The 14189-nt window shown below is 44.8% G+C and overlaps 2 non-coding genes across 2 annotated transcripts; one reads left to right on the top strand and one right to left on the bottom strand.

Moving 5' to 3' along the window:
* Positions 1 to 2744: 2744 nt before the first annotated feature.
* Positions 2745 to 2816, top strand: TRNAG-UCC (transfer RNA glycine (anticodon UCC)). Its single transcript has one exon. It is a non-coding gene; the product is annotated as a tRNA-Gly (tRNA).
* A 2665-nt stretch (positions 2817 to 5481) lies between these two features.
* TRNAK-UUU (transfer RNA lysine (anticodon UUU)) lies at positions 5482 to 5555 on the bottom strand. The gene has a single exon. It is a non-coding gene; the product is annotated as a tRNA-Lys (tRNA).
* Between the last annotated feature and the right edge of the window lie 8634 nt (positions 5556 to 14189).

Raw genomic sequence — 14189 nt, 5'->3', positions numbered from 1 at the left:
GCAGCCCTCGCGTAGCTCCCTCGCTGTTCCACATGAGTCAGCGTGGAATGCAGAGCAGTGGCGATGGCATCCTCCGTAGACCGGTTGGCTCTGTAGGCAAACTGGTGGGGGTCGAGTGTGGGTGGCAGGCATGATGTGATGTGACTCCGTAACAGTTTCTCAAAGCACTTCATGATGATGGGGGTAAGTGCCACTGGCCGGTAGTCGTTGAGACTGCTGATGTTATTTTTCTTCGGCAGAGGAATGATGGTGGAGGACTTTAGGCATGGTGGGATGGAGCACTGGGAGAGGGACCGGTTGAAGATGCTGGTGAAGACCCCAGCCAGTTGGTCAGCACAGTCTCTCAGCACCCTTCCCGTCACACCATCAGGTCCGGCTGCTTTTCAGGGGTTCACTGCCCTCTGTGTTCTCCTCACTTCCTGTGCCTGGTTGTGGGGGGACGTCTGCTGCAGTGAAGGCCCCGCTGGTGGCACCACCTCGAAGTGGGCGAAGAAGTGATTAAGCTCCTCCGCCAGTGAGGCATCCCCAGAGATTGCAGAGGTGTTTCTGGAACTGAAGTTGGTGATGTGCTGGAACCCTTGCCACACCTGCCAGCTGTTGTTGCTGTTGAAGTCCGCCTCAATCCTCTGCTTGTAGTCTGCCTTGGCCTCCCTGATGCCTCTCTTCAGAGCAGCGCGAGCACTGTCCCGCTCCCTGTCCCCGGACTTGAAGGCGCTGTTCCTCTCTTTCAGAAGCTCCTTGACCTCCTATTTCATCCAAGGCTTCTGGTTAGGAAACACGCTGATGTGCTTATCCACTGTGACGGTGTTAACACAGTGCTGGATGTAGCTGAGCACTGTAGAGGTGAACACCTCCAAGTCCTGGTGGCAGAAAATGGCCCAGTTTGTGCTCTCAAAGCAGTCCTGCAACTGATGAGAGGCACGGTCGGGCCAAGATGTCACAGTCTGAGTTATGGCGGGAGATCTCTTCTTCAGTGGTTTTTATGCCGGAATCAGGAGCAGCGACATGTGATCAGAAAAGCTCAGGTGGGGCAGCTGTGTGGCCCTGAACCATGTTTGGCTTTATCCAGGGTCTTAGCTCCCCTTGTGGCACAATTAATGTGCTGATGGAATTGTGGAAGCACTACTTTCAAATCAGCATGGTTAAAGTCTCCTGCTATCACAAGGTCTGCCTCTGGTTGGTCGTTCTGCTGCCGGCTGATGGCGTTGTATAGGAGGCTAATAGCTATGCTAGCTTTAGCGTCCGGTGGGATATACATCGCGGTTGCCAGGACGACGGTGAACTCACGCGGAAGGTACAAGGGCCTACATCTAACCGTGATGAATTCCAGGTCTGCAGAACAGTGCCTGTCGATGGTAGTGGCGTTTGTGCACCAGCTGTTATTCACGTAGATGCAGAGCCCCCCTCCCTTGCTCTTACCGGAGTCGCGGTTCCTATCGTGTCTGTGGGCGGTGCGGCCTGCTAGCTCAATGGCCGAGTCCCGGATGGATGAGTGGAGCCAGGTCTCTGTGATCAGCAGAATGCAACAGTCCCGCACGAGTCTGTTTACTTCCAGCTGAAGCTTCAGCTCATCCATCTTGTTTGCAAGGGACCTGGCGTTTGAGAGGAAACTGCTGGGCAGCGGCAGTTTGTGTGGGTCGTCTTCGCAGTCGTGTGAGGACGCCGGCCCGGCAGTCCCGCTTTTGTTTTCTCTCCTTACACCGCCTCCTTCTCCTGCTGCCCGCTGGGATGAGTGACCACGGGGAGCCCGGTGTCTGGGCTATGTCCGGCGGAACGCTATGTGCGCTAATAAAGTCCTCGATTACGAACTGTTCGCTCCATAATCCAATGCGGAGAAGATCCTGTCAACTGCAGGTACAAATCAACGCACGACAGGTGGGGCAGAGATAAAACAAACATGCCAACAAAAACAATAAAATATGCTGTTTCTGAGAGGAGCTACGAGCCGCTGCATCTGTGTGCGCCGCCATGTTGTATGTTGTATATGCTCCCCATTGCCAAGGAGGCTGCACTGAGGGAGCTACATGATATGGTCAATGGGCATGACACTTGACACTCCTGACACTGCTGTCATCATTTTAGGAGATTTCAACCACTGTAAAACTGCACCAGTTCATGACATTCCCCACCAGGCACTGCTTATTCTCTATTTCTACCATCTCTAAATCCAGTTCTAGCTCTGCTTGTTGCTTCTAAATTTCTAATTGTCTCCTACTGTATGCGGATTTAGCATCTGTAGCTTCAGCTGAGGCTCGTGCCATGATTGCTACTTCCAGTACACTGGACTTTGAGGATGACGTGGAGGACAGGTGTCTTGTTATAAACTTTGAATTTGAATATGTGTCACGTCCCAAACTCTACCTTTACATTCTGATTGCTTGTCTAGTCCTCCGTCTTCCCTTTTGTCTCCTCATCCAGCCATCACCCATTAATTATTTACATTAATATTTTTAATCAAATCCTACCCCCGGGTTATTTTTTATCAATGGTGGGTGTTAATCCTCTTCAGGGGGTCATCACCTTATCGTGGTGGAGAGGTTTGCATGTCTCATAGGAGCTTCTTCTCCCTCTGAGCGTCTCTGGGCCGACAGCTCCAGGATCGTCTGGGACACTCAACCGGACTGCAGCCCCAATGTCTGTCAGTGTCTGTCGAATAACTGTAACTATACAAATCACCTGTAAGTTTTGTGACTGTTCCCTTTCATGTTGAATTCCAGCTCCTCCATTGTTTCCTCCGTTTTGTGGCGATGGTGGTATAGTGGTGAGCATAGCTGCCTTCCAAGCAGTTGAACCGGGTTCGATTCCTGGCCATCGCAGATGTTTTAATCTTAAATGTTTGTTGATGAAAGGAAAACTTGACTGATCCCATCATGTGTCTTAGGTTGATCACTACATGTATTATGCCAAACACATTCAAACTATACTTTCCCTGATCTCTCAGTAATCCTGCAATACAGAAATCAGCTCAAGATTAATTCATTTAAGACCTCAGATTGAGGATTGTGTGAACCATATAGTACAGTGAGATTCTGTTGCCGCAAACAATTCCCCAGCGCTGTATGTGGGGCTCAAACCCACAACCCAGTGCATTATTATGAGTGTTGTAAATAGGCTGCACTGAGGGAGCTACATGACATGATCAATGGGCATGACACTTATCTTGACACTGCTGTCATCATTTTAGAAGATTTCAGCCACTGTAATCTCAAAAAAAAAAAAAAAAAACTAAACTGCACCAGTTCATGACATTCCCCCCCCACCAGCCGCTGCTTCCTTCTCTATTTTCTCTATCTCTAAATCCAGTTCTAGCTTTGCTTGCTGCTTCTAAATTTCTAGGCCAGCCATTTCTAAATTATGTGACAATAAAGGCAATCCATTTCATTCCATTCCGAGGCCTGATGCCGACTTGCTGATTTGAATCAGATGTGCAGGAGCAGGCAGACCTTCAGGATAGGTGGCCCAAGAGGAATGCTTTCTACACCCCATGCAATAGGTTACTGGTCACAATAAAATGCCCATAGCTGTGTGGGTTTTTTTTTTTGTTTTTGTGTTTTTCAAACAAAAATGTTACTTCTTCATTCAGGATTCCATAATGATATGGTAATTCTGCACTGGTATCCATGGTGCAAAAAGATAACCACACACTCCCACTGGACAGGATATAAACAAACACTGCTGGTTGGCTGGATCACAGCGCAAATGCAGCCAGTGCCTGCACTCCTAAAAGGATGAAGATGTGTATTTGTTCGTTCCATCCACTATCATCCATATTCTCATGAGATCTTCACATGACCTGTTTCTTTGGGTCCTTTTTTTTCACACAACCTGTAACACACACACACACACACACACACACACACACACACACACACACACACACACACACACACACACACACACACACACACACAAACACATATACACAGATTTTACAAAGCTAAACATAGCTAAACATATATACATGTACACACACATATACAGTATATGTATGGGCAGGCTTATCCACAACCAAAGAAGTATGTTGTGCTGACCAGGCTTTGAGCTTTAGTTATTATTAATACATTCATTTATTAGGGCGGCCCTAATAAACCCACTAGGAGAAGTGGAATCAGAGGCATATGTAGGATAAGGATGTGGATCGAGTTTTTGAAAGAGGTGACAAATGTATGTAGAGAGAATTTGGAAAAGGGAAGTAGAGTAAGTAATCTGATTCAGAGTTATTGTTCAAATCATCCAATAGGATGATAACATTTTCCCCATATTCATGTATTTAAAGTGAATCTAGTCTAATTAAAATAAGTTACAGATAATATAATGTGGAGAACTTCAGTTCAGATATTTCAAGGATCTAAATGAACACTGTTCACCTGCATGAGCTACGCAAGACTACACAAAAAAAATGTCTTGAACTTCATTTTAAATATTAACTTTTCATTTAGTTTTATTCAAGTATCCAGGACTAATTCAGCCTGACTGAGGCTTGTGTCTCGTTGGTGTTTCAGTAACTGTAACACTGACTGTTGTAGTCTTTTTATTATTATTCCTTTCCCACTGACCTTCATTGTGTTACTGCAGTCACAGTTGTTATGTCAGACGCTGTGATTGGCCGGGCTGGGTCATTTCCATAAACACATGGCAGTGGAGTGTATTGATGGCAGGAATAAATCCTGAGTGAGAGTCACTCTGGACGGAGGGAGGTTTGGTTTCAGTCCTCTGACATACTCTATATTTATATACTATATTTCCAGGGGTCATTTCTATAGTTTCTGATTTGAGAAATGTGTTTCTTCTGAAGATTCACCTCATATGTTCACTGTTGTTGATGAGCTTGTGTTGGTTCTTCTTGATGTAACAATGTGAGGAATGTGTTCAGAGTGGTTGTCTGTTGTTTGCTACTTTTTAATGCAGGTATGTAAGATGCAAGAAATAAGTATTCCGTTGTTAGTCAGTTTGTGAGCCGACATATGTGTAGAGTATTTTTTTTTTTTTTTTTAAAGCATGTTCATACATAGTTTGCATGGACACGCTATAAATGTGATATAAACTTTGAATTTGAATATGTCACATCCCAAACTCTTCCTCTACATTCTGATTGGCTGTCGTCCTCCGTCTTCCCTTTTGTCTCTTATCCAGCGCTGATTCCCTGCAGCTGGGAAAGAGGACATCCCCCATCCTGATGGGGGTTTGCATTCTCAGCTGTTGTCGTTTGTCCTATGACACCGCTCTCCGTGGTTCTGAAGGGCAAAGCTCAGGGCTGTAGGTGAGAGCACAGAGCTCTCTGGGAGCTGATGCCCTCACCTGCCTCACTCTGGGTTTGCACACAATCTGGACACTGGACATACACTAGAGGCAGCAGAGTAGCTCCAGGACAACAACCACTAACTGGGCACAGGTTGGACCATGAGCTGACATACCAGGTATTTCAGGTAAACTGCACATGAATGTGGCACATAAGCAGGTTAATGTTGCTAATGAAGTCATCACCTGCACAGGGACTTGAACCCTGGACCCTCAGATTAAAAGTCTGATGCTCTAACCATCTGAGCTACACAGGCTTCGTGCTTATCAATACTTATTCAGTTTGTGAAGAAACTATGTACATGGGCGAAATTGTTGCATCCACAGGTTTTACATTTTAACACAAATACAGGGCTGGTCGTGCAATTGATCACGCCTCTGGCATCAGATCGGAAGATTGTAGGTTTGACTCCTGGCTACTTGTCCAGATCTAGGATTCTGCTGAGAAGGTTCTATCTATCTGTCTAATTTCCTTGAATCCTTCAATCATTTTCTTGTGCTTGCTCAGCTTAAGGGTCATGGTGGTCCAACTGAATCTGACTCCAATTTATTGGCGTGGTCCAATAACGTAGACAGCTGGCCCACATGGACAGGTGGGTGTAATAGTTATTTCATTTGCCTCACACGCTGAAGGTCCTTAATTTTAACCCTCTACTGCTTTCAAACAGGATCAAACGGATCTGTAATCTTTGCAACTGTTGATTTGCCTTCAGGAATGTCAACTGAAAATGGCAGAATGAACAGGAAAGCCTGAGTTGAAATCCTTCTGCCAAATAGTCATCGGTATTTATGGTCAGTAATTAACAAGTAATTGAGCTAAGGTGAAGGGAAAGGTTTACAGGACTGTGGTTAGTATGGTTTAGAGACACTAGCGATAGGCAGAAGACAGGAGGCAGAGCTGGAGGTGGCAGAGTTGAAGATGCTTAGATTCTCTTTAGGAGTGACCAGGATGGACAGGATTAGGAATGAGGTCATCAGAGGGACAACACAGACAGGAAGGTTAGGAGAAAAAGCTAGAGAGGCTAGATTGAGATGGTTTGGACATGTACAGAGGAGGGACAGTGGATACATTGGTAGGAGAATGATAGAGATGGAGTTGCCAGGTAGGAGGCAGAGAGGAAGACCAAAAAGGAGGTTTATAGATGCAGTGAGGGAGGACATGGAGGTAGTTGGAGTCAGAGTAGAGGATACAGAGAACAGGAAAGATGGAAATCAATGATTCGCTGTGGCAACCCCTAAAGAGGGACAAAGCCGAAAGGAGAAGAAGAAGATTTATGGTCAGTATTAACTGTTTGCAAAATTCCAAAACCAGCAATTCAGTCCTGCAAGAAACATTGTTGACATTTACTGAAAAAGTGAACAGGTGACCTGAACACAGCACCTTGGACTGCTCAAGCCGTCGTGACAGGGGGTGTATCTGCTTTGTCTTCTGCAGAGATATGACCTTAATTTTGAAGGGGAAAAAAGAGATGTTAACATGACAGCTGAGTTTATTTCAAATGTACCTTTTGCATGTTAGGGTAATGTGATAACCACTACACTATGGAAACTGCTCTTAGAGCCCAAGGATCAGTGAAGTTTGGATTTTCTTCCCATTCCTGGAGCTCATGGAACTTCGAAGGCTGGTGTGCTTCAACATCTGTGAGAACATCTGCTACAGACTTTCTACAGTCTGTGTTAGTGAGTGCTGGCCTGTATGCAGTAGTGGGCTGGGGAGGCAACCTGAAGAAGAACGCCTCTTGCCTGAACAAACTGGTGAGGAAGGTGGGCTCTGTCATTGGCACAGAGCTGGACAGCTTGTCATCTGTGGCAGAATGAGTGTGTGAGTTGAGTGTGCATAACTATATTTTCTCACACTCATTCGGTTTGAATGCGCTTGGGTACGCATAATACTCAGTTTAAAGTATGGAAGTATGTGATTTGAGACCCAGCATTAGTTAGGAATTGCTTTATCAGCCGATTGGCACTGGGAATGGTGAATTTCTTTTTCTCCCGTTCTTTAGGTTTATTGCACACAGCCAGAAGTAATGTCAAGACAAGGTGTTCTTTGCTCCTTTCAAGACATAAAGCAGTGCTCAGGAGTCATGCAGACTCTTCAAGAGATCTTTCTATTCTTGAGTAAATGAAATATTTAAAAGATATTAGATTTGCTTTCTTTCTGTGATAGAGGAACTTGTGTGTTTGTAAAGAATATAGACTATTCTTATGATTACAGATCATCAGGGATTAGCAGTCCATCAACCTGAACTGCTCTGTTGACTTGTGTGTTGTTGCTGCACTCAAACATTATAATATGATTCCACTTTATTGTGCCCAAAGAGCAATACAGTTAAGACTGAAGAGAAAAAGGTCTGTCGTCCATTGAAGACAAAACCTTTCTATTTTCAATCCAGAAGCATACAAGGAGGGAGGAGTTGCTACACAAATGTCATTTGTTTTCAGATCATAGGAAAAGCATGATGTTGGGCAGCTGTTCCACGATACTATTCTTACGTATTTGTATTGTAATTGTCTGTACACTGAACACCTATTGACTCTCCGTCCATCCCAGGAAGAGGGATGTGCTTCTCCCTGAGGTTTCTGCCTTTTTTCCAATTACAAGGCTTCCATTGTCTTCACGAGACACTTTCACATACATGAGGTTCAGTAAAGGAAATGTGAAGTGTCATCTCCACACTTCATTCAGGGTGTTTGAGGGTTCCCACTCTTTTTTGAAGAGGGAGGCGATATGTTTGCTCTTTGCACCTGATCATCTCAAACCACAGATCCCTGTTCTTTTTGTACAAAGCACCCTTCTGCCCTTCTCCAGCTTGTTGGTTACGGTTCCTTTGGACCCATATTACCCGCATAAACCTCCTCAGCCTTTGTAGGAGCTTGGTTCATTTTTTGTACACCTTGTACGGTACACCACTGGGACCTGGGGCAGACGCTGATCTTGCGTGCTTGATGACCTCTTGAACCTCTCTTCATGATGGAGCTTCTGTGCTGAGGAGGATGTTGGTGGATTAATGTTGCCAAGCCCATGATTTTCTGGTAGGGTCATAGTTTCTTGAAGGGTCACTGAACGTCTCTTCTACAAACTCCTCCACCTCCTCCTTGGAACTTGTTAGAGTGCCAGACCTCGCTTCTCCAAAAGTGATTTGGTGAAGCGGTAAGGATCTTATATTAACTGGGCTCGTGCAGCTTCCTGCCATTTCCACCTTTGTCTTAATCCTTCAGCTCTTCTCAGTCTGATGATCTTTTCGTGGAGGCTGGCTGTCAGTTCCTTTATTCCTTCCTTTTTGCCCATGCTTGCTGATCTGAACTGCTTTCTCAGGGACTTATTCTCCTTCCGAAGTTGTTTGATCTTTCTGGTCTGGCTTTGTTCTCTCTCCTTGGCACTGTTCCAAACTGTTCTTTTGCCAAATTATAGGTGATGGCTGTGAGTGAATCCACCTTCCTTTCTGCTGATCGTGCTTCAATCGCTTCAAGCACCAGCTCCAGATCTTCATCGAGCATTGACCACTCCTTGGTCTCACAGCATTGACCTTAACAAAAAAACAAATTGATCTTCAATATCTCTCTTAGTGGCCCTCAAACTTAAAAATAATCACTTTTTTTTAATAATTCTATGCTGCTGTTAGAATTATAAATAGAAGGAAAAGATGAAAAATTGAAGATGGTCATGTGATCAATATGCATTTAATTTGCCCACCTTGCTGGTGCCAATGCCTTCAGGTGGGTTGCCGGGAGTATATGATAGGACACATGTGAGGATCATGCCACCTGCAGCAAATAAGGACGACAAATAAGGATTTCCAACCTCTGTAGATGGTGTATAGGATGACTTTTTTTTTTTCCCATGTAGTTTTTTATTATTTCACACTGAGAGACAGTTCTGATGGGTGGGGGTTATAGTGGTTCCCTGGTGTATGGTACCTACATATAGATGCCAATACAGAGTAATTCACACACATTATTATATTTTTCAGTCACAGCTATACAATCGTCTCAATTCTTTCTCAGTTGTTCCTATGAGCTTGTGGTAAAAAAGACGTTCCCATAGTCCTCTCTTATCCTCGCTGTCACTGACTCTCGCTAACATTTGTTCATATGATGCAATTTCTGCAATGGTTTCAATCCACTTTTTATAGTCTGGTGGGGATGTACTCTTCCATACCCTGAGGATAATCTGGGCTGCCGTAACCGTCCCGACCTTTATGACTGCCAAATAATGTTTTGACACTCCCATTACTTGTGATTGGTCGCCCAGTAAGCATAATCTTGGAGTGACTGGGATCTCAAGCTCCAGAGCGTTCCCTAGATGTTGTAATACTTTACCCATAATAGCTGTATCAGACTACATACCCATAGAACAAGTAGGAAAGTCCCTGCCTGTGTACCACATTTCCAACACAGATTATCAGGTAATAGACCCATCCTATGGAGTCTAGAGGGTGTGAAGTAGAACCTGTGTATTATCTTATATTGAGTAAACTTCCCTCTAGCCTCCCTGATGTATTTTCCTGAGTTTCCAATTATACCCTTCCACTCCACCTCACTCAGTTCACAATCCAAGTCTCTCTGCCAAATAGTCTTCAGAGTCCTCTTGTGAAGAGTAATGGAGAGACCGCACATCCCTGGCGGTTTCCTCGTGAGAGACTAAAAAAGTCTGATAGAATGACATTTGTAAACACAGCTGCTCTCGGTTTGGAATATAGTATTTTTATCCATCGACAGAAGTCCCTTCCAAAACCGAATTTTGACATGACAGATGTCAGAAATCCCCAGTCTACCCTATCAAATGCCTTTTCCGCATCTAGTGACAGAGCCACCACTGTGGTTGGGTTATAGCTATTCAGCCATGTTAGGTGCATAAGTCTTTGCATGTTGTCTGCTGATGACTTATTCTTGACAAAGCCCACCTGGTCACCATCTATAATATCTGGCAATATTTCTTCTAGTCTTGATGCCAGGGTCTTTGTCAGTCCACCCCCAGCAGACTCACTGTTCTGTAATTGGCTGGGTCCAACCCGTCTCTGTCCTTTTTGGGTATCAATGAAATTAATGCCTCATTAAATGTATCGGGGAGTGAACCCAACTCAAACACCTCTATATACACCTTATGTAATACGGGGGCCAATATATCAATATACTTCTTGTAATATTCAACAGGTAGGCCGTCCAGACCTGGTGATTTCCCTGTTTTCATTGCTTGGATAGTGGCTCTGATCTCCTCCTCAGTTATGGGGGCCTCCATCCTATTTCTTTGGCAATTCGAAATAGTCGGTAATTGCAGGTTCGATAAAAATACATTCATCTCATCAGATGTGGGTGTGCAAGTTGAGGTATACAAATCCTGATAAAAGGTTTCAAATGTTCTATTAATGTCCCAAGAAGACGTAAGTATTTCACTACCTCTTTTTATCATTGGGATGTTATTGGAATTCTCCTTCTATTTAAGCTGTCTGGCCAACAGTCTACCACCTTTCTCTCCTCCCTCATAAAAATTAGTTTTAAGCCTGAATAAAGCATATTGCGCTTTTTTATTGTACAGCTCATGTAGTTGGAACTTTAAGTTACATAATGTATTATATAAATTGTCTGAGTATCTCTTAGCCAGCTCCTTTTCCATGTTGCATATGTCTTTCTCCAGTTTTTCTTGGGTGTGTAGTATGACTGACCAATGTGGGGCTATTTTCCTCAAGTGACCTCTCAGACCGACCTTTGTCATCAGATTTGACGCTGATTGGGCTGGAAATCCTCTACATCCAACTTCCACAGACAAATGGACAGAGGGTTAACAGGTCAAGAGGAGATTTTCAGAGGAGATACTTCAGATTTGTTACCCCTCCTTGAACCGCCACCTGAAACGTGGTGGAGGGGTTTGAGTACCCGAATGATCCTAGGGGCTATGTTGTCAGGGGTTTTCATGCCCCTGGTAGGGTCTCCCAAGGCAAACAGGTCCTAGGAGACGGTGTCAGCGGTTCAGAATTACCCCAATGAGAGAATTTAAAGCAAGGACCCGCACGTCGCCCGGATTGGCGTCACCGGGGCCCCACCCTGAAGCCAGGCCTGGGTTGGGGCTCGTGGGCCAGCGCCCTGGTGGCCGGGTCTCTGCCCACGGGACACAGCCGGGTACAGCCCGAAGAAGCGACGTGGGCCCGCCCTCACAGGAAGGCTCAGAAGGGGCCGGTGCAATGTGGTTTGGGTGGCGGCCCGCGGGCGAGGGCCCCAGCGACCGAAACCCCGGACAACGACTCTGACTATGGGGACATGGAATGTCACCTCGCTGGGGGGGAAGGAGCCCAAACTTGTGCGAGGCCTGAGCGGTACCGGCTAGAGATAGTCAGGCTCGCCTCCACGCACAGCTTGGGCTCTGGAACCCATCTCCTTGAGAGAGGTTGGACTCTCTATTATTCTGGAGTTGCCCGCGGTGAGAGGCGACGGGCTGGTGTGGGCTTGCTCATAGCTCCTCAGCTCCGCTTATCCGGGCCCGCAACCCGGCCCCGGATAAGCGGAATATGATGGATGGATGGATGGACACACAAGTATACTTATCAATCAAACCAAACGAAACTAATCAATTAGCTAAACTTCAGGCCTGTTTCAAAGATGTAAAAACCTGGATGACAACTAACTTCTTGCTATTGAAGTCAGATAAAGCTGAGGTGATTGTAGTTGGCCCCAAACACTTGAGGTCCTCACTCACAGACCATATCATTTCCTTAGATGTTTTTGCCTTGGCCTCCAGCACCACAGTAAAAAAACTTAGGTGACTCACTTAGGTGATCAGGATCTGTCCTTTAACGCTTACATTGAACATACTACAAAAACACCATTCTTCCATCTACGGAATATCTCCAAAATCAGGCACTTCCTGTCTCGTAAGGATGCTGAAAAACTGATCCATGCTGTTGTAACTGCTAGACTGGATTACAACTCACTTCAGCTGGTACAGAATGCCACTGCTCGTGTCCTGACAGAAACCAGAAAAAGGGACCACATAGCTCCTGTACTAGCCTCTTTACACTGGCTCCCTGTAAAATACAGCATAGATTTCATAACTCTTCTCCTTGCCTTTAAAGCCCTGGATGGTCAGGCTCCCACATACCTCCAAAATCTCATAGTACCGTATCATCCAAATAGACCACTACGCTCCGAGAATCTAGACCTCCTTGTTGTTTCCCAGAATTTCCAAAACCACAATGGGTGGCAGAGCATTCAGCTATCAGGCTCCCATCCTTTGGAACCACCTTCCACTGACACACTTTCTTTATTTAAGAATAAACTTAAGGTGTTCCTATTTGACAAAGCCTATAGTTAAGGCTGGATAAGGGCTCAGGGTCAACTTAAACCAACCCTTAGTTATGCTGCCATAGATCAAGACTGCCTGGGGAACTCATTACCCATAATTGTAACAGTGGCGCTGAGCACCGGCACCAAGCCACTTCTGTCTCCCACCTCTATTCTTCCTCTCTCCCCTGTTTCCCCTTCACCACCCTGTTCTGCTTGTACATGTGCTGAACAAATATTTCTCAAATATTTGTTATATAAACATATAGACTAAAAACACTGTTGGACTCTTAAACAGCCTTACATGGACCTTTTATTATTATAATTTTATTATTAACCTTCACAATCTGATCTGTGAAATGCTTCTCATTGTTAATCATTTGTTCATTGTCTGTGCATGCAACACCTATCGCTGGTCTGTCTGTCGCAGGGAGGGGGATCCCTCTCTCTGCGGTCCTCCCTGAGGTTAGGACAGAGGGTGTAGCAATGTGCGTACTGTAAAGTCCATCGAGACAATTGTAAAATATGATGTTGGGCTATAGAAATAAAAAAGAATTGAATGTCTTTGGTATACTACGTGTAGTAATCAATCTAAGATCAACGATGGGGTCAATCAAGTTTTCCTTGCATCAACAAACATTTAACATTAAGACATCTGCAATGGCCAGGAATTGAATCTGGTCAACTGCTTGGATGGCAGCTATGCTCACCACTATGTCACCATCACCACAAAAGGGCGTCAACCGACCCCTTCCTGGAGATGATCCTGAGCCCGGCGGTGGGAGAGCTGATCAGCAACCGAGCAGAGACTGACCCTGCACAGAGCGGACACAAAGATTCTCTGCAAAAAACTGTGCGAAAACCATTCATAAGGTCGGGCTAAGCAACAGGCCCTCCACCACGTGGGCAATTTTGTAACTGGCGAAGCAAAGATGGCCATTTATGTGAGCAGGAGGAACAGAGTTAAGAACAGAAGGGCAGGAGGCCGGAGAAGTGTTTTGAACAAACATGATAGCAGGACTGGCACTGGCGACATGGAGGCTTTTACAGACCGTTGCTGTTGGGATGGAGTTCTATGTTCTGTTGATGACAATAAGCTACAAGTTACACGATTTTTAATGGATCAATGAATTTGCAGTGTTTTTCTATACATAAACACTTCTACTGCATTGAATAAAGAACATTTAAGTATGTAAATAAAGTGCTTCACATTCAGATCCATTAATGCACATTACTAACGTGACTTCCTTCTGGAGTTATCTGTGCTCTTCTCGCCTTCAGGTTACAGCAAGCTGTGGTCAGGGCTGGGGATCCTTCCTTCTCCCCCAGTATTATTATTATTAGTAGTATTGCTTGTCATATTTAATCAATAACCTGTTTTTTTTTTTTTTTTTTTAATCATATTTTGTTATTATTTCACACTTAGAGACAGTTCTGTTGGGTGGGGTTACAGTGGTTCCCTGGTATATGGTACCTATCTATAAATGCCAGTACAGAGTAATTCACACACATTATTATATTATTCAGTCACAGCTATACAATCTTCTCAAATCTTACCCAGTTGTCACTGACTCTCGCTAACATTTGTTCATATGATGCAATTTCTGCCATTTTTT

This window comes from Lampetra planeri, unplaced genomic scaffold, assembly GCF_965212315.1.
Source record: "Lampetra planeri unplaced genomic scaffold, kcLamPlan1.2.h2 scaffold_1084, whole genome shotgun sequence".
NCBI lineage: Eukaryota > Metazoa > Chordata > Hyperoartia > Petromyzontiformes > Petromyzontidae > Lampetra > Lampetra planeri.
The sequence above is the reverse complement of the archived record's forward strand: the minus strand, read 5'-3'. Positions and strand labels throughout refer to the sequence as shown.